The sequence below is a fragment of the Aythya ferina genome (genome assembly GCF_964211825.1).
Source record: "Aythya ferina genome assembly, chromosome: 4".
NCBI lineage: Eukaryota > Metazoa > Chordata > Aves > Anseriformes > Anatidae > Aythya > Aythya ferina.
The window spans coordinates 63,934,320-63,957,448 of NC_140300.1; the positions used below are offsets into that span (position 1 = coordinate 63,934,320).

General features: G+C 45.1%; 1 long non-coding RNA gene across 1 annotated transcript; it reads right to left on the reverse strand.

Moving 5' to 3' along the window:
• Positions 1 to 1,067: 1,067 nt before the first annotated feature.
• Positions 1,068 to 22,556, reverse strand: LOC311435707. The gene is made up of 2 exons (XR_014692330.1): positions 22,418 to 22,556; positions 1,068 to 1,732 (listed from the first exon to the last, which is right to left on the reverse strand). It is a non-coding gene; the product is annotated as an uncharacterized lncRNA (long non-coding RNA).
• Positions 22,557 to 23,129: the final 573 nt, after the last annotated feature.

The following is a 23,129-nucleotide window of genomic DNA, read 5'->3' on the forward strand; positions in this document are numbered from 1 at the left end:
ATTAGCACAGTGACTTGCATTCCTCTATAGGAAAAATAGATGTTTATGATGGTAGGACAGGACCTGAGACACTGCTGTGTGTATAATCAGATTTAGTCCAATAAAAGAGATACAAAGGACCAGTGCATGGTAGAGTGGAGATCCAGGCCAGACTTGCAAATTAAGCTTTTTTTTTTTTTTTTTTCCCCTCTTTTCTTCTTCTTTTTTATTTTATTTTATTTCATTTTTTTTCTGGACATTTTACTTGCGGGTGTTTCTCTGATCCATCAGAAGAAATGCAATTACCCACTGAGCAATAACTGCAATAAATATATGAGCTAATTCTGTACTCTAAGTATGAAATAGGGGAATTGAAGCGCTGCCTTAGATGGCAACTTCAACCCAGCTCTAGTTTGGCATTCCTACCAACCTCCTCCACTGTATATTTGCTTGCTCCAGAGATCACTTCAAAAAAAGTTAAATCACTACCTTGGAAATTAGAACAAGCTTGTGACTTTGATAACCTTCTGTAAATCAACTTGTGCAGTGCATTTCCGAAATTGAAAAATTCTAAATCTTTTCATCAAATATTTACAAAACAGCTCATATTAGACTGAACGCAAATGCTCATTTTCGTGTTGAAACCTCTCCCGGAGCTTCCTAGAGCTCTGAACACATCTAAGTCAGAATGGAAGTGCCAGCCTTTTTGTGGTTTGCAGCACCAAGAAGCTAGTTATAAGGTATTTTCAGACAACTAGACAAGCCTGGATAACAAACTGAGCTTCTGGTGCTCATTTGAACTGAAGCACCCAAACCCTTTGATGTTTTCTCATCATTAATTATTTTAGCATCAATGTTAATTGCCTACACAATGCATGGAATTGACAGTACATCGAGGACTCAGCCTGCCTACTTTGTAGCCAGCTAGCTGGGGATGCAACTGCTTTGCTGTTCTCATTACTATTCTCATCAGGCCAGACATGAAATAAAAGCAGTGACTATTTTTTCCCCCCGACAGTCTGTTGTGGGTGCGAGTCAGATCAGATAGTTACCAACAAGAGAGAAAATGGACTCAACTGGCATCGCTATAGAAGTCCACAGACAGTGTTTTTCCCCTTTTAATTATTAGCTTCAAAAGATAAATGCAGGGACATTAAGGCAGGCTTAGAAAAGGCTGCATAAAACCGTTACACATGCTCTTACCGCAGGGACCAATTTGCAAAATTAATACAAAATGGAAACAAAGCATTCAACGGATATAAAGCAAAAATATACTGAAACAAAGAAGAAAGGACAATAGGATTCTTCCTCCTCTGCTGTAAAAATGCATCATTAACATCATGAATCATACCAAAGTTAGTCCAGGCTCAAACAGCTAGGGCTGCTCAGCAGCCTGTGCAGTAGCCCAGTGTGCCACAGTCCCATAATTAGAGCCGCAGCAGCTCGCACACGTTCCAGATGTACACACTTTACATGCTCTGCTCAAAGAGATGATAGCATTTTAACCCACAGCATGCAGAGGTAATCTCACTGTTTATGTCCCTCGTGCGTCTTCCTTCCCCTTGCCTCCTGGAGGATGCAAATCTGTTCCCAGTTTGAAACTTCTCCTCTTCTGCAGTTCAGCGTGGAGGAGCTTGGGAGGCTCTGCTCACATCCACACCTGGCAGGCAGTGGATGTAGTGGGGTTACCCATACATGTGGCATGTCTCCAGGCTCAAATCATCCTTCTACAGCATGGTTCAGTCCCAATGGTCTGGATCAGCAAAGACCGATCACATAAATGGGTTAATCTTGGCCTGTTTTTGTTTTGCTAAGCTGGACTGGGGGCAATTACACTGCAATTATGTTGTATGAACTATGTGAAAATGATGATGACTGGCAGCAAGAGGTGAAGAGAGGGGAGGGAGCCCAGCATGGGGGTGAAAGGCTTCCTCCATGAAGCAGCAGCTGGAGAAGGATACATAAGCACAGCCTGGGCCTTGCTGGAAAACCCCGTGCTCTGCCCTTTCTAACACAGCACAGTGGATGAATAAAGAAAGCAATACTGAAGCTATTTCCTTCTGCGGGGACTGCAGGAGCCTGACAGTGTAGTGCTGTTTAAATAACCAAGTCAATCTTCTGCACAGAAAAGCAAGGTTTCACCCAACTCCCTGGGATTTAGAGGAGTCCAAAATCCCACTAATCTGCATGTGTCCCAGATGCAGGGGAAATGCAAACCCCAGTGGCGATTTTTACATGCAGACTCAAAAGAGGACTGCAGAGATGCTCTATGGTGTTATCAGCTTCCCGCTCCTAGAAGCAGGGCATGGAGGGGCTGGTCCAAGATGCCCAGAAGTCATCAGAAAAAGTAGCTTCAGCAGCCAGACAAAAGCCAGCAAACTGTACTTCTGGGCTCTGATTAAATATAGCCTGATAAGCTACAGCAGCTGGTGCAGGAACCCCTCAAAAGCCCCATTTTCCTGCAGAAAGGCAATGTTTCATTTAATCAGCTAGCAAGCCAGCAATATTGATCCCATGTTCCAAAGCACTTGAAGAAAATGTTTCAGTTTGTACCTGCAGCACATACCAGATCCACACAACCACATCTCACCAGCCCTTTCCCAGTTTGAGTTTGGGTTTATTTCTGTCTTCATGGCAGCGTCCCCTGTTTCTGCCCCCATGTCCTCCTTAACACAGCTAAGAAAAAGCAAATGCAAGTGGATTGCCATAATAGCCATCTTCCACTGCACAGGGCTTTCGTGAGCAGTTTTTTTTTGCAGGTTGGCAAAACAGATACCGGCTGGCTGCTCCTCATACCATCCCAGAGGCATGGGGTTATAACTGAGGGACAACAAGGATCCAGGATGTGCATAGCCTGAACACACCAACACAGAAATCTTGTAGCAGAACAAAATATCCCTGTAATGTTGGGCTGGATGTTCTGAGCTCCACGTGCATGTCACTTTTCTCTATAACTCTCCTCTTGTTATTAAATCAAGTTTCTTGTTTATACATCATGGTCATGGTGGCAGCTTCTACTTAGATGCTCAAGTCTTTGAAAGTATTATCATTATTATTATTATCTCCAGTTTTTCATGGTTCATGTCACTTACTGCAATTTAAGAGCAAGCTGGCAACTGTCATAGACCTGTAATTGGAGTTACTTCGATGACCCACCTTAGGAGCCAGTGGTAATCCAACAAGAAACCATCTAACTCTGTTTTACCCAGACTGGGACAACTCTCCACTCCCACTTACTGTACATTATCAGCCAAGGTTTTAGGCATGCCTTTTGTCTCACTGTGGTTTGGGGTGTTTAGCACCACAGTGTCACTTAGTTCCCCTGCCAACTAACTTGCATCTTCTTGACAGCAAACAAAGAAGGTGATAATTTGAAATTTTTGCACCTAATTCGGCACCTGTAACAGTGTTTATGTCACCCAGAGCCTGTGCCAGTGTGGTTCCAGTTTCTTCCTCTGCAGTTTACAAAGACCCCTTTGTTACCCGCACACCTTTCCTAGCAGCCCGCTCACTGCAAATCTGAGCCACATGTACGCTGGAATATTGGTGTGTTTTAGCAGAAAATGGTATCTTAGTGCTTTTTCAGTCTTTACTGTTTCTTTCAGCATCTTCCAACCTAACACAAGCCAAGGCAGACAAGAGACCTGCCCAAGCAGCACAACAGTCTGGGCCAGTCTCATGTGCAAAGCTGGGAACTTTGAGGCCCACCTCTCCCTCCTCCCACCACACGCACATCTAGGGAGGAGTCCCAGCACCCTCCCAACCCTCTGGTCCCTTATTCCAGGATCATATCAGTGTCACAGACTGTCATAATCTAGTTTATTTGGAATAAATTAGCAGCCAGAGTTGTACTACTAGTTGACCATCCCTAGAAGCTTTGGCTCTAGAAATGGAGTTGCAGCATACGCAGGACAGGCAACCTGCAAAGCCGACCCCGGATAGTGTGCCTGGCTTAAGGAGCAGGGCACAGAGAAAGTGATGTCTCCTTCTGGCAGGTGGGCTGAAGGGACGCTGGAAACTGACCTCCAAGTAGAGTACATGCAAGAAGAAAGAACGAGGAAGTGTCTGAGGTCTCAGGTCAGAGGAAAGCTTGAAGTATAAAATGTACAATTTTAGAGTCTGAACAGAGGACCAAGCCACCCACCCACTCTGGTTAGGAGAAGGAAGCCCATACCAGCACCTGCTCAGAAATGTGCCCGTGTCAGGCATCATAGACTGGGGCTCACTCCACAAACTTTGTTTACTACACAGCCAAAAATGACACTAAGCCCTGAGTTGCCTACTTGTTTGCCCATGAGTTCAAAAATAAAAGCAAACTTTCCTTCCTCCTCCTCCCGCAACAAACAAGCAGAAAAACAATCCACAAAAAGATCACATGCAGTTAGATCTGACTCAATTGGACCCAATGCAATTATTTCCTGCATCAGGTACTGGCTGCCCTTGTAAAACCAGCATAAAGCATGGTCTCATGTTCCCCAGCTGATTTAAGGAAAATGAGATCCTGCAGCGCACAGATTTGGTGGGAATGACAGAATCACAGAATCACAGAATTTCTAGGTTGGAAGAGACCTCAAGGTCATCGAGTCCAACCTCCAACCTAACGCTAACAGCCCTCCACTAAACCATATCCCTAAGCTCTACATCTAAGCGTCTTTTGAAGACTTCCAGGGATGGTGACTCCACCACTTCCCTGGGCAGCCTGTTCAGTGCCTCACAACCCTTTCAGTGAAGAAGTTCTTCCTAACATCTAACCTAAAACTCCCCTGGCTCAACTTAAACCCATTCCCCCTCGTCCTGTCACCAGGCACGTGGGAGAACAGGCCAACCCCCACCTCGCTACAGCCTCCCTTGAGGTACCTAAAAAGAGCGATAAGGTCGCCCCTGAGCCTCCTCTTCTCCAGGCTGAACAAGCCCAGCTCCCTCAGCCGCTCCTCGTAGGACTTGTTCTCCAGGCCCCTCACCAGCTTCGTCGCCCTTCTCTGCACCCGCTCAAGCACCTCCATGTCCTTCTTGTAGCGAGGGGCCCAAAACTGAACACAGTACTCGAGGTGCGGCCTCACCAGAGCTGAGTACAGGGGGACGATCACCTCCCTAGCCCTGCTGGTCACACTGTTCCTGATACAAGCCAGGATGCCGTTGGCCTTCTTGGCCACCTGAGCACACTGCTGGCTCATATTCAGCCGACTATCCACCATCACTCCCAGGTCCTTCTCTGCCTGGCAGCTCTCCAACCATTCCTCTCCCAGCCTGTAGCTCTGCTTGGGGTTATTGCGCCCCAGGTGCAGGACCCGGCACTTGGCCTTGTTAAACTTCATGCAGTTGACCTCAGCCCATCGGTGCAGCCTATCCGGATCCTCCTGCAGAACTTTCCTACCCTCAAGCAGATCGACACACGCACCTAACTTGGTGTCATCTGCGAACTTACTGAGGGTGCACTCGATGCCCTCGTCCAGATCATCGATGAAGATATTAAAGAGGACCGGCCCCAGCACCGAGCCCTGGGGGACGCCACTAGTGACTGGCCTCCAACTGGACTTGGCTCCATTCACCACGACTCTTTGGGCCCGGCTATTCAGCCAGTTTCTAACCCAACGAAGCGTGCGCCAGTCCAAGCCAAGAGCAGCCAGTTTCTTGAGGAGAATGCTGTGGGAGACGGTGTCAAAAGCCTTGCTGAAGTCAAGGTAGACCACATCCACAGCCTTTCCCTCATCCACCCAGCGCGTCACTCTGTCATAGAAGGAGATCAGGTTCGTCAGGCATGACCTGCCTTTCATAAAGCCACGCTGACTGGGCCTGATCGCCTGCTTCCCCTTCAAGTGCTGCATGATGACTCTCAGGAGGATCTGCTCCATGAGCTTTCCTGGCACTGAGGTCAAACTGACAGGCCTGTAGTTTCCCGGGTCTGCCCTCCGGCCCTTCTTGTAGATGGGCGTCACGTTTGCTAGCCGCCAGTTGATTGGGACCTCCCCCGATAGCCAGGACTGTTGATAAATGATGGACAGTGGCTTGGCCAGCTCCTCTGCCAGTTCCCTCAGTACCCTTGGGTGGATCCCATCCGGCCCCATCGACTTGTGCACATCTAAGTGCCGTAGCAGGTCACCAACCAGTTCTTCATGGATAATGAGGGCCACTTCCTGCTCCCCATCCCCTTCCACCAGCTCAGGGTACTGGGTATCCAGAGAACATCCGGTATTGCCGCTAAAGACTGAGGCAAAGAAGGCATTGAGCACCTCTGCCTTTTCCTCATCTCTTGTAACTAAGTTTCCCCCCGCATCCAGTAAAGGATGGAGATTCTCCTTAGTCCTCCTTTTTGTGTTGATGTATTTATAGAAACGTTTTTTGTTATCTTTAACGGCAGTAGCCAGATTGAGCTCCAGATGAGCTTTGGCCTTCCTAATTTTGTCCCTGCACAGCCTCGCTACTTCTTTAAAGTCCTCCTTAGTGGCCTGCCCACTTTTCCAAAGCTTATAAACCCTCTTTTTCCTCCTAAGATCAAGCCACAATTCTCTGTTGAGCCAGGCCGGTCTTCTTCCCCGCCAGCTCGTCTTTGGGCACGTGGGGACAGACCGTTCCTGCGCCATTAAGACTTCCCTCTTGAAGAGCGCCCAGCCTTCCTGGACCCCTCTGCCCTTCAGAACCACCTCCCAAGGGACTCCACCAACTAGTGTCCTGAGCATGACCATGACCATGGACCCTGTCTACGACCATCACACTTTCCTGCTCACTATAGTCAGCAAAGAGAGATGGACAATTTGTGTCTCCAGGAGGATGAACCCACCTTCCTCCTTTGAGGAAATACCTCAACTCAAATTCCATACGGCTAAATTCTGTGTGCTGTGATTGTCCCCTTTTGGGAGAGAGATGCAGTCCCTGGCAAGTAGAGATATTCCTGTCTGAAAAAAAAAAGCTATAGGTAGGTGGAGAGGGTGGGACAGAAAGGTAAGATGGCCTCTCCGAGGCAGCCAAGAAACTGGTCACTGTGCCAAGTCATTGCCTGTCTTCTCTAGTCCCTCACACTGCCTTTCAGCATGAATCAGCCATCTGGCTTTCCCTTTGGTTGTGCTTTGCTATGCCAACAGAGCTCAGCTCCGCCACGCGCACTGAGCTATATTTAGGGGAAAAGGACTTCAGCTCCATCCAGCCAAACAGGTGGTGGAAGGGCTTTTGGAGGCATCGCTCCTGCACAAGGGGATAGGGGAGGCAAAGCTAACCCCAGTGCCAGACATGCTACAGCTGTGACCTCTAGCTACGCCAGAGCTGCTCCTGTGCAGTCATGGCATTGAAAGCAACGTGGTACCTGATGCAAAAGCAAACCACACTGTGAAGAACATGGGGAAAAAAAATGGCAAGGAAGGACATCTGCCATGATATGCTTTTCCAGAGTGCCTGAGGAAGGAGGAGCTGGTCACACTCTTGCTGCAGCCCTTGGTGTCTTACAACCAGACCATCTTGCTTGCTCTCTTCAGCTCAGTACATTCAAAGTCTTTTCTTAACAGTGGCTACATGCTGGGTCTGTCTTGCATTGTCATTACACACGTGCCCTCTCTGCTGTCCAACAGAGGTTTTCCCTTTCCCACAGATGCTCTAGGGCCTCACTTCTCCGCTCTTTGGCCCCGTCACTCTTCACCTTCATCAGTCCATGCATCAGTACGCATCACTGCAGCTCCTCTCAGCTTGCTTTCCCTCATCTGTCTGAGTATGCAAAGACTGAGGCTCTGTGCACCTGCATCCCTTGCACCTTGAAGGGGTTACAGCATTACCTTGCAGCAGAAGAGGAGAGAGGGATGGAAAAGGTTAATGAGGCAGGTTCCTGCCAAGCCAAGCACAATGCAAACAAAAGGCCTGTAAGTGGTAGAGTGCATTTGCAAGCCTGAGAGTCTTCACAATGAAATGCCTTTTCTTCTTTCTTGTTGTCTTCTTGTTACGGGGAAATAGCAACTGGAGAGGATTCTCCTGCAAGTTTCACACTGTCTTCACTGACAGCTAAATGATGTCTTGATTTTGAAACCCAGAGACCACATCAAAGAGGATCTGAAAGGCTTTCTCTCCCACTATATGCAGCAATCTCTTTGAAAATGATACGCAATCAGAAAGGCAATTGTCAGCAGGCACCAGTTCAGATGATGAATTAGGGTCAGCGGTCTGCCTCCTTGCAGGTATCTGCTCTGTCCACTTGTGGAGGGGACACGGGGCAGGACCACTGCTCGCCCTCACTGCTTTGCCAAGACCCTGAGACAAGGTCTTACTTGTCTCTGTACAGAGTGATTGATAAATTTACAGGCACTAGACTTGAAACAGGAGAAATTTCAGGAACAGGTAAAAGAGAAGTGTTACGTTACAGGTGAAGCAAGGACCAGATCCAACTGAGGTTCAGGGAACTCCCTCCTTTGGTCATGGCACCAGCAGGGATTGCTAGCACCACCTGTGCTTCTGCCACCCTGTTCCTCCTGAGTCCAGTGTAGCTTTCACCTGTCTGCCTGGACTATAAATGCTCTGGAACAGGCTACCCTCTGTATCCTCTCTTTGCCCAAGGATGCTGACAGAGGACTGTTACCATGGTGCAAGCAGTACACAGGCAGCCAGACCCTGCCTTGCTGGAAGCAGGAGAGGCCATGCCTCAATGCAACTAGCAACAAAATAAAACAATCTCCCTCATTCTCATTATTATTATTTTCTTTGTGCAGACTCTGGCCATCAAAACCTATTAATGTAAAGTGCATTAGCTTCAAAAGTCACAGCAGCCCAAACTATGCAGATGGCCAGCGGTCTCTCCACACTAATTCAGCCTAGTCTAATACTTGCTAAAGAATTGTCAAGTCCCCTTTTCCTTAATGCTTTAAAAAAGAAAAAAAGAAAAATGCAAACACATACCAAAATAATGAGTACAAAGGGTTATTTATCTTTTTTAAGCATGCAAATCATCCTTTTCTCTCTCCTTTTAATCTCTCAGACTCATCTGACTGCAAAATTCAAAAGGCTATATTAGCCTCAACTGAGTAACTTTTATTATCATTTCCCTTCCTCCCCTCAATCAGCAGATGTAACTTTCCTCTGGAGCAGTGAAGCTTTACAAGCCTTCAGAAATGATTCCAAATAAGGACAAATTAACAGGCTGCCTTTTCTTTTCCATTAAGAGGCTGCCAGGGCATCTCCCAAGGAGCTCCTGTGGGTCTGACCTCAGACAACACTGAGCCCTCTGCAGTACCTCTTCACATATTTCATCCCTCATCCGTAAGGACTCACCCCAAACCACTCGTCTCTGTAAGCCCTGCCTGATGAGTTCATCTCCTGCAAAGGGCACTCGGTTCCTGCGGACTTGTCTCCTGGGAATGCACCCCAGGAGGCACCAAGCCCTCTGGGCTGGCGTTAATGCCTCTCCTCAAACACCCCTCGAGTTTCTGCTCTGGGAGTGACAGGATGGTGGTCACATCTTCATGGTGACAACATGAAGACTGCCTCCTAACTAAGACATTATACCCAAAGCATGATGTGGGCAACCTGCTTCATGTCTCCTCTCGGCTTTCTCAGCATCCCAAAGCTCACCTGGGAAGATGGGTTGCAAATGAACAGTCAAGATTCAGGCTGTTGCGAAAAACCACCTGGGAGAAGCTTGGGACTAAAAGCCTAAAACTCTTATTAGTCTAATTGCTTAATAAACTGAAGGCACTTTACAATCTTTTTCTGCTTAAAAATAAGAGGAAGCTTTTTTACAAAAAGATAGATGACAAAAGGATTATTATTTTTTAAAAAAAAACACGTCTACCTGTTATCACAAAATGCCGTTACAGAAAGCAAGTCTGTAAGGTCAAATGGTATTTTACATCTAACTAACAAAACCTCACCTTGACAGTCGTTTTCATTGCTCTCCAAACTGACTGACAAATTGATCATTGCACACTCAGGCATGTCTTCCTTTCAGAAAAGAGAAGCAAGTGCAAAGCAGCCTTTGCTGGATTTTCTCCCCAGACTATTTTCCTCCCCAGAAGTGCATTGCATTCAAAGAATCCCACACAAAAGAGAAGTAAAATACTACTTCTGCTGACTTGTATAAAAAAGAACCTTCTAAAAGGTTCAGATTGTGATTATAAAGCTGAAATATTGCTAGCCCACAAGTGGTTGGGAAAAATATATATAAATTGCAGTTCGGTGTTTTACAACAATTATATTTTACCTCTTAAACTGACTTGAAATCCTGACAGATTTACTGCAGATTCAAATTAACATACCATAGCTGAATCTTACAGTTGCCTGAAGTTTTATTCTAACAGTTATATTCCCAACAGCAGCAACTAGACTTTTATTGTTGAATAATTTTCACTAAGTAATATAAACACCCTTTAGATTTCGGCTTTTGCCTGTAATTCAGCTGAGGACGTTACCACTCAGCACCAAACTGCACCCACCGCTCTTACTACAGGGGACATCACACATCCACGTATTTTTGCTCTTTGGTGGCTGGAGGTAGCAGGAACTTATGGGTGGAAAGAGGTCTGGAAGAGTAAATAATACTCTTATGGGCTGGGTGCTGTTGTCCGCTGATGTTGCAATGAGAGAGGTTTTTAGGCCCACTGGAAGACACCACGGACTTTGAAATAATTCCCATGATAAATACTGGCTCTAAGAGGTATTGAGATGTGACTGTAGGACAAGGCCTATTTATTTTTAAAAGGAAGCAAAACCAAAACTTGCTAACCAGAATTTGAAAGGCTACCTGGGGGTATTCAGCAACAGGAGAAACTGGGAAGATCTGGAGCTGGGTTATTTGGGGAAAATTATCTTTAATAGGTATTGAGACAGGCAGCTGGATTCATACACCCAGGAGCTCTGCAGTACTTTGTTCATGTGAAATCTGGAGAGGCAGGGACGTGCTGCTCCTCCCAGGCAGTGAGCTGAAGTGCTAGTGAGTAACACTGTCCCTCGACCTGGGGCCAGCAGCACGGACTGCGGGCACACGTCTGGTCTTACAGCAGCTACTGTCACCCGCTGAGATAACATTGCAGGATAACATCTTTCACAAGGGCTCGCTCTTGTAAAATATCCTCTACGTAATTGATCACAGCTTCTTTTAAAGACCGTCAGGAAGACTTAAGGTGAGGTGTAAGGCACATTCATGGCTGCAGTTAATGCCACCACCAGGAACCCGAGCCTGCTGTAGCCAGAGCCGTAGTCTGACAATACGCATTACACAAAGGCTAGCAGTGTGACATAAGGCAGACTGAAGTCATGGTTTACCCAGGAAATCCACTCTCCTTTCAGTGAAACAGCTCATTCATGCCTTGCAATGCTTATGCTCCTACCAACCAAGCCTGGAAAGGCAATTTTCAGGTGACTTTCAAGTCTCACTCTGTGGACTCAAACCCAAATACTCAAAATCACCTGTTATTCACCATGATCGATTTGTTATGAATGCAGAGAGACTGCTTGCTTATTTATTTATTTATTTATTGGGGGGTGTCAAGTTCAAATGCATTTGGTTTCTCAATAAAAATAAAATAATGCTACGGTACTTTGACAGACAGTATTTCAAACCTGCAATTAAAATGAGCATTTCCTCAGCTACGAAGTCTTCCTCTGCCTTCACTGTTAAGAAGCTGCACATCATTACCTTGGACCACTGCTGACAAAGTGAAATTTATTATTAAATTCAAAAGATGACTTCATTATAACCTTGTTGGTCTGCTGATAGTTCATATAGAAGTTGCTATACACATACATCAGCCAATCGTTACCATTTGTCAATTGGTATGTCCCATATATCAGTACAGATGGGAGAAAAAAAGTTAATATGTCCAATGTCCCTTGCTTACACAAAAAGTTCATACCGAATTTGATGTTTCAAATCACACACTTGACAATTTTATTGTTGTCAGTGATAAGGGAAAAAGCTCAAATGAAACCAACGTCCTTTGCTGTCAAAGACAAGGGTATCTCGTGTCTTGAATGCCGTCACAGACAGGAAATTGCCTGCACTGGTTTCAAAGAGATTTCTGGAAGAAGAAGGGAACAACTTCTTGACAAACCACACTCTTTTTGAAAATTGTCTGTCAATCAAGGAAACCAAATCTGCGATTAGATGTTAACTCTTTCAAGGAACACCGTAACCTAGTGTTGTCCAAATGGCGTATTTAGGCACATACTTCAGTACAGCATTATAAAGCAGAGAATAGCTTTGTCTGATTACTGAAGATATTGGGCCTATGCTACCAATTTGACAAAAAATTCATTGATTGTTTTAGTCACCACCTATTTATCATTTCTATCTGCAGGTGTTTATTGCCCTGAACAGTGGCTCTGGAAATGCTCAGACAACCATTGTTTGATTCATAAGCCTGGAAAGAGACAACCATGGTGTTCACAGCTCACAGAAGACATACAGAAACAGAGGGTGCAGAAGCAAACTGGTGAGAGCTAAATAGCACAGGCCTGGACAACAGAAATCTCTGCACTTGGGAGGGCTGAGTACTGCTATCTTCTAATAAAGAAGAAGAAAAAAAATATATATATAAAACAAAGATGATAACAACAACAAAAAATCCAGTCCCAGCACAGGAAAATCAGAGGATATGTGCTTGGTTTGTGATTTGCAGGAGTACATATCTCCCACCAAGACGATCAGGAGCTGTTTCAGCACAGCCCCTCTGTGAAAATCTGCCCAGCCTGTTTAGGAATCCCACAGCTCTCATTCCCATAGACATAGGGTTTACTATTTTATGCATATACAGCACCTAGAGCAATGATGCTAAGGCTTTGATAGGGGATCCCTCTGGGCATGACTGCAAAATGAAATTAAACACTAAAGCTGGAAGTTTGGGCGTTACAGAAAAGAGGGCAGTAAGTTCACAGCAGCCTTTCCCTCTCTTCCACTGATGAGCAATTCAAACAGCCCAAATGTACCAGGGCTGTACCAGGGTACAGCCAGGGAAGTTTGTACCAGGGAAGGTTGGAACAAGATTTTTATCTAAAACTGCATAGAAAGAGATCAGAAAATGCTAAAATGAAAGGCAGCACAAGAAAGCAGCATGTTGTACATCACAAAATATTAGGATGCTGGCCACAGTAAGATGTTAACAAAGTCCAAATCAGTAAGTTCTGGCATCAGACATTTATGCAGCCCTTTAGAGCAGCCATAGAAAATACTACAGGGTTATACAATCTCCTGCTACAGGATTTAAAGTAATCTAACTATGAGATAAAATTAATATAAAGATCAGATTATTCACTTTCTGCCCACTCCTCTTTCTCCCAGGGCAGCTGGGTAAATTGTTCAGGAGACTTTCAAATCGCTGGGAGGAAGCCCACTAAATCTTTTTACAGCATTCTCTGGGTCTGATTGGAAATGGGATTTCAGCCCATGCATCATTTATCTGCTTTTGCAATTTTTATCTCAGTTGCTCTCCACTCTGAGACCACATCTGGCAATATCTACAACCGTTCTCTACTCATGAAAATGTGATGAATACCAGGGATTGCCCAGGAGATTCATATTAAATCTAACAGCTTTATAATAGTCAATAACTTACCTGTCAGGTCAGGGTATTTTATTAAAGACCATACTAAAGGCTTTTCTGTATTATTACGTTATTGAATATTATAGGTGGTCTTCACCACAGAAGAAGAGAATGTCACCTCGTCTGGTTTAGTAGCTAAATAAATACATATATATGTGGGGGAAATCTACATTAGCTAGCGGCACATTTTTGAAACACCAAGGCCCCACTGACATGCACATATGTATTTGCTCTGCTCCATGCATTTTTGTTTCTGTGTTGGCCTACTACTTTTCCCTCTGTGCCAAACTAGCATCCCCTCAGAGGTCCAGGACTGCCTCCTGCAGAAGTTGTTCTATTTCACCCTCTGTCGTGAAATGTTTTGATTATTCCACCCTTTCCCTTAGGGTAGGATTACTCTTGGCTAACATCAGCTGCTGACCATTTGCTGCTCTGAATTACCTCAGACTGGTTCCAGTGTGAGGGATGGGGGATCTGATTCAGCCCAGTAGCCTCCAACCCCATGAGCATCGGTACTGAGTGCTGCTCAGGGCTCACAGCAAGAGATCCAGGTCAAGAGCATAGGCTTGGGAAACTAACCTCGTTTTTCTACCTGTTGGGAATATGTCTGGTTCAGTCCCAGCTATTCATTACAGGACAAAAATTCAACAATTACTTTAAATGCTGCATTTTGGACAGGATGCACCCTCTGCCTCCTAACCTGATCTCCCATCACAGCACCTGATCTTATAACATTGTCCAGCAGGCAGTTAACCCATCCCATCTCTTAGGTCAGACTCTGCACGTTAAAAACAGTTTTGTCCTCACTTGAAATTGCATTATAGGCTTGAACAATGCAAGGTATGATTAACCCAAGGCACTCCAGCAGCCAGTCACTGCAGTTGCAGACCAATGAGCCCCTCTGCTCCCCCACTGTGGGAATCACCCAAGATGTTTCCCTCCAAGTGTTTTTTTGGGGGGAACAGAGACGACCTGTTGTGTGGGAGAAGGATGAGAGGAAAGAGGAGCTGCTCTGAGGGGCTCAGCTTTTCTCCCAACAAACATACCAAAGCAATAAGCAAACACTTACAGATGATTGATGGGTTGCATAAACAACGTGATACAGCACATCATGTTCATAAACAGAACAACTGCTCACTACAAACCCGGGATGAAGAAGCTGTGTTTTAAATCTCTGCTCATTTTGCAAGCAGCACTGAGCTCAGACACCAGGCTACCATGACTGACATGCGTGCTCTGGCTCCACCTCAAACGGGAACAAATGCTGCTGCTCTTGAAGTCCATTCAGCAGTTCAAGCTAGTTTAACTATAGTGGGTTTACGTGGCAAGGTTTAGTAGCAGGGGGCCACAGGGGTGGCCTCTGCGAGAAGAATCCAGAAGCTGCTCCATGTTTGATAAGGGCCAGTTTCATCTGGTTCCAAAGGGACCTGCCACTGCCCAGAGCCAAGTCAATAAGCGATGTTGTTTGCAGCCCTGTGAGACCATATTTAAACAGGAAAAACTGCTGTGCAACAGCAGCTGGGAGAGTGAGGAGAACCAGCCCTGCAGCCCCCACGTGAATGCAGCAGGAGGAGGGCAGGAGGTGCTGCAGGCAGGCAGCAGCAGTTCCCCTGTGGCCTGTGCAGGGAGAGGTCTCTGGTGGAGCAGGCTGTCCCCCTGCAGCCCACGGGTCCCACATGGAGCAGATCTCCACGCTGCAGCCCGTGGAGAGGAGCCCACGCAGGAGCAGAGGATCTGGGGGGAGCTGCTCCCTACCCGTGGAGAGGAGCTCCAGCTCCCCCTTTACTTTTGAGGATGGGGAGTGAGAGAGCGGTTTTGGTGGAGCTCAGCAGCCCACCGGAGTGAAACCACCACATCTACCCGTGTAATATTTGTGAGACGAACTACCCCACAGACACTTTTGCTACTGGGGCTCAGTCAGCACCATAAGCCTCGCCTCAGCACCTCCCAGCTTCCCCGCATGCACAAAGCCCATATCGATACCCAGGCCAAGGGCTTATGAGGGTGAGGTGAGGCAAAGAAGGGCAATTAGAGGCTATTGATGCCACGGGTCCCTAGCAGCTTTCTGTGCGTGATTCAGGGTCTTGGCACACCTTGTCCATGTGGTTTCAAAGCCAAAATGTGCCAGGAGAGCCTGCGGAAGTCAAAATTTTAGGATGAAGCAGCAAAGTCATGGCTGAGGTATGAACAAGTGACTGCCTTTGCACTGGGGTGGATGAACTCTGCTGGTGCACAAACCTCGCTGAAGGCTGGCATCTGTGATAACATGGGTGGCTCTTCCTGTCAACAACCATATAGTTTCTATTTAATAAATAATCACTTCTGATTTTTATTTATGTATTTCTTTTTGGTGGCTGGTGGCTGAAGACAATTGGTCCATTTCCCACAGTTGGACATGGAGAATACATATTAAAGGACTGCAACAAATATACATGCAAAAATTAGAGACAAACGTGGAATGGGAATGCTAAAGAGACCAAAAAATTCTGAAGATGTTTTCAATGCCACAAAACTGTGACTCCTAACACCCACTCCTTGTTAGCTCCCTGTGGAGCTCTCCTGTGCGCTTTGCTGAAATGCCATGATTTGAGGGTGAAGGCTGGGAGGAAGGGATGTCTCACATTGCAAGCTGCAGCTGGGCTCTGTTAAATATTGCAGGTGATGGCACCAAATTGTCTCCCTGACTGTGACTCCAAAGTGATAGTTCACCCAGCCCAAGTAACACCGGGCACAAAACAGCACAGGGCTCATTCGGAAATGCAGGTGTTGAAACCAGGCAGTAATGCAAAAGGCAATGGTACCCAAGCCAACGAATAAAAGAGAAGGTGCCACCTGACACAACCCCTCAGGATGCTACCGAAAAGCTTGTGCTTTGTGGCATGACAATGACTGAGAAGGAAAGTCAGGTTGCAAGCATTCCCAGAGCCCTGGTAGCAGAAAAACTGTGTTTGCTTCCCAGCCCCAGAAAGCAGCTGGACCCCACATCTCCTGTCTCCACTTGAACACCCCCTTACATGGGTGCGTGCACATCCTTTCCCTCCCTCACCACTATGAAAATGCCCAGGGTGAGATTTCTCACTGATCAGCAAAAAGGCGTCTGAAACTGCTAATGTTGTATAAACATTAGCATCTGAAACTGCTAATGAGTATAAACCCTTAGAAGCCATTTTAAGCAATTTTTCTCCCCATCTCAGACAACAAGACCAGAACTGCCTGGTTATGTTACTTTGAACGACTTGCTGGGTGTTACGCTGCATATATGTGCTACAGAGGATGGAGTCTAGGGAGATACAGAGGTCTGTATGTACTTGCTGCAGTTACCTAAAGACTCTCTGAAGAGGACAGATCTTGCCTTCCCTCCCTTTTGAAAGGTGAGTCTGGAGCAGAAGTGTAGAAGAGAGTTGAATTCTTGGCTGTGGGCAGCAAGCCTGGCTGCTGTGCTGGGCATGCCCTGCTTTTGGTGGAGCAGCACGCTGGGTCCTGCTTCAGTCTTTAGGAGGGAGAAGCAGTAGGAGTTGATTTCCTCATTTGTATTCGTGCTCAGAAGCAAGAAGCAAATCTGTTCTTCTGAATTCACATCATGTATCCAGCCAAGCCACTGTATGCCCTTTGGATGGATTAATCTACCTGCTCATAGCTTCACTCTCCAATTCCTTCTCTGCCTGAGCTGCTATACAGTATTCTTCATCATGCCACAGGAGCTCTTGTCCAAACCCTTTCCTGGCACTGCTAGACACAAGACAATGAATGCAAGGAGCTGTGCTGATGCCAGATGCCTCTTCCCCAATTTAAGCAGCAAGGTGTGCTGACAGAATGCTCCTGGGCCACCCACCCCTGAGCTGATCAGCGTGGCCTGCTCATTTCTCCTCCAGTCACAAGCATCCAGCCAGTAATGCCAAATGAGCCATGAAAACTTATGGGAAAATGGTGACTTCAGTTTGCCAGTGACTTAATTTCTCCTCGTTACAACAGTATATAGGGAGAGTAATTATTTCCGGAAAGCCTTTTCATACTCTATGGAGTATTAAATAGGCAACATTGGATTCCCTTCATTTAAATTGTTTCCTCTGTCAAGGTAAATCCTGTGCTCAGATTCCCTCCATCTCTTGCTCATTTTCCTGGCTTTAGCAGGCTGAGTCTCCCTAATTGACCAATTATGACCACTAACTAAATCAATCATCCAACTAGAGGTAGATGCCTGCATTTATTTATCTGGATCAGGAATGCTGTAGATCACTGAAATTGTAGGTCATTGAAAACTACACTTTCCATGCAACAGATATCATGAGCCTGACTGGCAAAGAATGTGCTTTCAGATAAGAAAGAAGGAATAAGAGGGTCAATTAGGTTATAATTGGCTTGGATCCCTGCCCTCTCATATACCAGCTTTATTAAAACCCTATAGTTGAAAACAATAGCTTATCTTTGCTTCAGCAGAATTATTTTTTAAAATGGGGCTTCACAATATGTGGATCGCTAGCATAAGGTATCTGTTACCAACAAATCTGAGATTATAAAACCCTAAGGGCAATCAGATTGTAAAGCCAAAGGTCATCGTGGAGAGGAGATAGAGAGGACAAAAGTGCTCTTCTTCTGCCAAGCTAAGCTCAAGCTTTTGGAAAGTGTGATTGACTTCTGAAATAAAACACTACTGGTCTAAAAGGAGCCAGCCTGCCTGAAGTTACTTGAGCCCTGCAGTTGAGCCATTCCTCTTTGCACTACTATGGGGTTTCCATAGCCTGGAAGTAGCTCGGTGGCTCCAGGGATATCACAAAGCAATCTCTCGTTATGAGCATTTGCTCTGGGGAAGGAGAGAGAAACTCCTCTTAAGTCTTTCTCAAACTGACTTTTCAAGCTCTCACTCTAGATATCTATTTTCAAGCTAGCTGCATGTGATGAAACTGGCCAGTAAGCCCCAAGCCAGGGAGCTAGTGATAAAGCACTGTCTGCCAGCTCAGATCCAATGTCATTTCTCTGACCAGGCCTCCAGGAGCAGAGCTCCCACTTGTTTTCCTGCTACCCACTGTCTGGTTTTGCAGACTACCTTTCCCCCCCAGTACTGAACCAAGCATCCTTGCTCTGTGGGGTCTGGCGAAAGTGTTGCTGTTGATTTGCTCCACAGCTTGGTTGGGAAATGTTGAGAAGGCATCTCATGGCTCCCCTGGGGGAAGCAGAGTTACGTGAGGTCAATCCTGAGGTATTTCAGGTAACAGGGAAGCCAGATTGCTTGGAGGGAAACAACCAGAAGAGCATCAGAATGAGCACATGGCACCTGGTGATCATCATCAGTTTTTTTTTCTTGTTGCACTACTGCTCTCACACCTCATCTTTGCATGACAGGGCTTTGTATGAAAGGCATGGGAACTGAGAACTCGAATCCCAGCCTCTTTTCTGCTCCTCACTTGCCATTTGGCTTGAAGCAAGATATTCATAATCTTATATATCCACTTTTGAAGGTATCATGAGGACTAATCAGGCCCAGGTTTATAAATAACACCTTCTACATGCAGCATTGCACAGCTTACAGTCAGCATAATGCTGGGCCTGGGGGAAAATGGCAATGCAGCCCTTCTGATAGATCCAAAGTGTCCTGAGGACAGTTACAGTGAGGGCTTCTGAGATGGCTAACAATCATGACACCTTCCGAATAAATCTTCCGATTAGAAAGAAAGTCTAAGGGTGGATTTGTAGAGTTGCCCACAGTGTTTTTACTCATATAATTCCTTCATCTTCCTCATTTCTTACAAGCTATAATCTTCCTCAAACACTGTGGAAAGGAAAAAAAAAATATTGCAAAAATTTGCAATATTTTAATCCCTAGAAAGTATAAAAATTCATTCAAATCTTGTCTCCATTTCATTCACTCTGAATATACATGCATGTCTTAACACTCAGAGTGGTGACAAAAGAAATTCCTCCTCTACAGGGCAAGCAGCAAATTTTGATTAAGCATGTATTTATAGAAATTTCTGTAATAACTGTCTGCCTTTTTAACCATATATTATAGAAACTGTCAGCTACATCTTACATGTATGTGCAATCGCCACATATTTAAAAAGAGAGAAAATGAATGCATTTTTTACCCACATTTAGCCTGGAGAGGCTACATAATTTATTACCTCAGTTTGCTGTTGCTATGATTGAGCGATGGAGAAAGGGAAGCCTCCAAGCAGGGATCATGGGAATACAAAGGGAATTGGCACACGCAAGGAGCTGAGAAAGTCTTGGGCTTGTGGCCTCATTTTGACTCCTATCAATGCCAAGTGTAAAATAATAGTCTGATTCAGAGCTAAATGCCATCTAGATTTCCCACTGAGTCCATTAATTCTCTTCTTTTATTGTGGCAGAAAGTATTAAATACCTCATGCTAGAATCAGGGTTTCATGCAGGATCTGTATTCCAATTAAGCAGCATCCTTTTCCAATTCAAGACATTGTATTGATTTGTTTGGGGGTAGTGGGCATTCTTTTTTTCCTCCCCCCACCCCTTTTTTTTTTTTCAAGTTAAAATGAGCAATTTATTCGTTCTTTATCCAGTAGTTCAAATTGCAGATTTTTTGTCAAGCTGCTTCCCATCAGAGCTGGTGCATTAGTGAGGAGAGTGGTTGCTCTCAGAGTAATATGTGGATATTAGCCTTGCTTTGTCCAGTCAGATCCCCTCTCTGCAATCTTTGAGGATTATCATCAACTATGAATTCCAAAGTGACACCTGCTAGAGGCAGTCCAGCTAATTATTTGCAAGCTTCTCTGCTTCTGCTGAAGTTTTGGCAACTGGCCTGTAAAGAATGACTCTGAGCTGTGTTTCCACAATAAAGTGCCTCTAGGAATGACACAAACTGCTTTTCCCAGCCAATGCAAAAGGCATTTGCTTCCCTATCACCACAAAAACAATATTAAGCAGCTGCTCAGCACTCTTTCTGAAGGCACTTCTGTCACTGATCAGAAGAATTTAATAATGTCCAGATTTAATCCCGCAGAACAGAGCTGGGCTCCCAGCAGAGACAGGGTGTGTGGAAGCTGGTTTTGAAATTCAAGTTCTCTTATAGGCAGGGGAACAGCTGGAGGTGTTCTGTTTTGAAACATTTAGTGAAGGCCAAACGAGCAGATTGGAAAGGACAGTGGCAAATTATACTTTAAAGTTTATTTTTCATTCCGCGCTGGAATCACTCTCCTAAGAACCACCAAAAAGGAGTTCCCTATCAACTTATACATATATAAATATGATATAAATATATATAATTTGGAAAATGCAATTTACAGAAATGCAATGAAAAGGTCTCATTTAGCTGGAATGAAAAGCAGCCTACCCAATATCCTGGAATTTAATCAGAAGCATCTTTGGGGTACACAGATCCTATCAGGGTGGGTGAGGCGACATCAGTGTGGAATATCAGTGAATTTCCCAACAGACTGTGTTGTAAAACAGAAGCCTTACCATGTCAGGCTTTTCCTACACAGAAGTGAGGACCCTCTGAAGGTGGTCAGTACACCCAGCGTCATCCAAGATGCCTCAGTTGGGTTCTTCCAGTGGTTGGGAGTTAGGCTGTAGGAACCCTCCACAGCTTTTCTGTTTTACCTCACCCTTCTCTGTCCACCTACAGAAAGGTCATTTTGACACCAAGGTATTTCAACTATTCTTCATAAAATGTTCTTTGGTAATGGAGGGTGTTTGGTGAGGTAAGCAGAAGCAAGTGGTTAGAAACAAGTATTTACAGAGGTTTGCGTAAAGCCAATTTAGATAATACCTGCCATTTATCCCATAGGACAGATGTTCTCCCTGTTTTTAATTTATTGTTTTGCTCTGTAAGAGTGGGGCAAAGATTAAGTTAAAAATCACAAAATCTGCATGGAAAATAAGTCCCAAATGTTCAAGTAGAGGGCTAAGCGAAGGAAAACATGGAATACTCAGCTCCAGAGAAGTCACCATAAAAACAAACAACCCAGCAACCTCCTATCAGATACCTCTTTTTTCTGCATTCACACTTGCCTTGCAATTACCACCTTCAAGCCTTCCTACTCCCTTGTGCTGCCGGAGGCTCCTGCCTCCCTGCAGGAGGCAAAGGGTGAAGAGCTGATGGTGCTCAGCCATCTCCATCCCTTATTCTGATTTTCTTGCCGTCACAGGCAGTAAGGACACTGGTTATTTTCAGACGTGAGATGTCTGGTGTTTTTATAAAGCCGAGCAGTCAGCCAGGTTATTCCATGGTTATTCCAGGTTATTCCTGTCAAACACTAATCACTCCCCAGCATTCGCCGTCAGTTCCCAGACAACCCTCCTCACTGAAACCACTTACTGTCTCTCCAGCCTTTCTGGTGACCCTGTTTTGGGTCACAGTTTTATACCTGCAGTCATCTTACTGCAAGATCCAGCTTGCCTCCTCCTGCCTAAACAAGAAGCACCTGCCAGTTTCGGAGGGACTTCACCTAACCTGCAGCATGCTGTGAAGACAACGCTGGAGAAACATCTCTCTTTGCTTAACTGAATATATAAATGTGAATTCCAGAGTGCTTCTATTTCAGAGTTTAATAAAAACAGTTTGCAAAATTCACATTCTCAGCCAAAAAAATGTTTGCTCCCTTCTACCCCTTATCCTTTAATAAATCCTTGGCTGGAAGCAACCCCAAACCTCAGACAGCGCAGCACAGCATTTTACACCCATCCTCCTTGCAGCTGAAGCCAGGCTGTACTTCCCAGAGTGGAGACAAATGTCCCTTTTGGCTCAGAAATGCGCATCCTAGGGAGGGAGCCCAGCCCACGGGCTATTTTTATGGAAGGAGATGTGCTCTGGGGAAGGACAAGGCACAAACCCTTACAAGGTACCACCTGAAGTACATTTAACCACCACAAAATTGCAGATTGTTTCAAAAACTGCACAATTTTATAATTTTTCCTTATTTTGAGGATCTTAAAGCCTATCCTTAGTACCTTACCTTGTCAGCAGTAGCCTTGCAAAGCCAAACCAGAATCCCATCACTCCTTACACTTGCACCAGAGATACTGAGATCCTGCCTCAGCTGTTCTTCATATCCTTCATTAACCAAACTACTTCACACATTCTCAGGAGAGGGGGATAGCCTCCCTATCACTAAGAAATAAGCAAGACTTCGGGTTTTCTTGCCAAAAGTCACCTTTTTTTTTTTTTTTTTTTTTTTTTTTTTTTTTTTTTTTGTCTCCAAAATAAAAAAAGTAATTCTGCATATTTTTCTCTTGACAATTCTGGGCCAGAAATTGAGCTCACAAGGGCTGGTGTAACTTCCTGCTATTCACTTGGGCTGGGACAATTCCCACCAGCAAAGAAATAAATTGTCATAAATGAGGAGTGATAACACTTGGTTTCAGTAATGTGAGATTACAAATGAGAGATTTCTATTTTTATTTTTTACTTCTGGTCTCAGCCAAGTATAGGTAGGGAGTTTTTTTTTTTTTTCCCAGTGAGTTTTTATTCCAGCCCACCTGCGGATGATGGTCTCTGAAAATTTTCCCTCTGTGGAAATAATAAATTCCATTTTCAAAGTTATCTCAGCAGTAGGTGGCACTGCTGGGACTGAAACCTCTGAAAGGGAAAAGCAAAAATGCAAATTTCATTCGCAGAAAAGACTGTTGGGATTATAATTGCTATAAAATATCCCATACGCGCAGGTT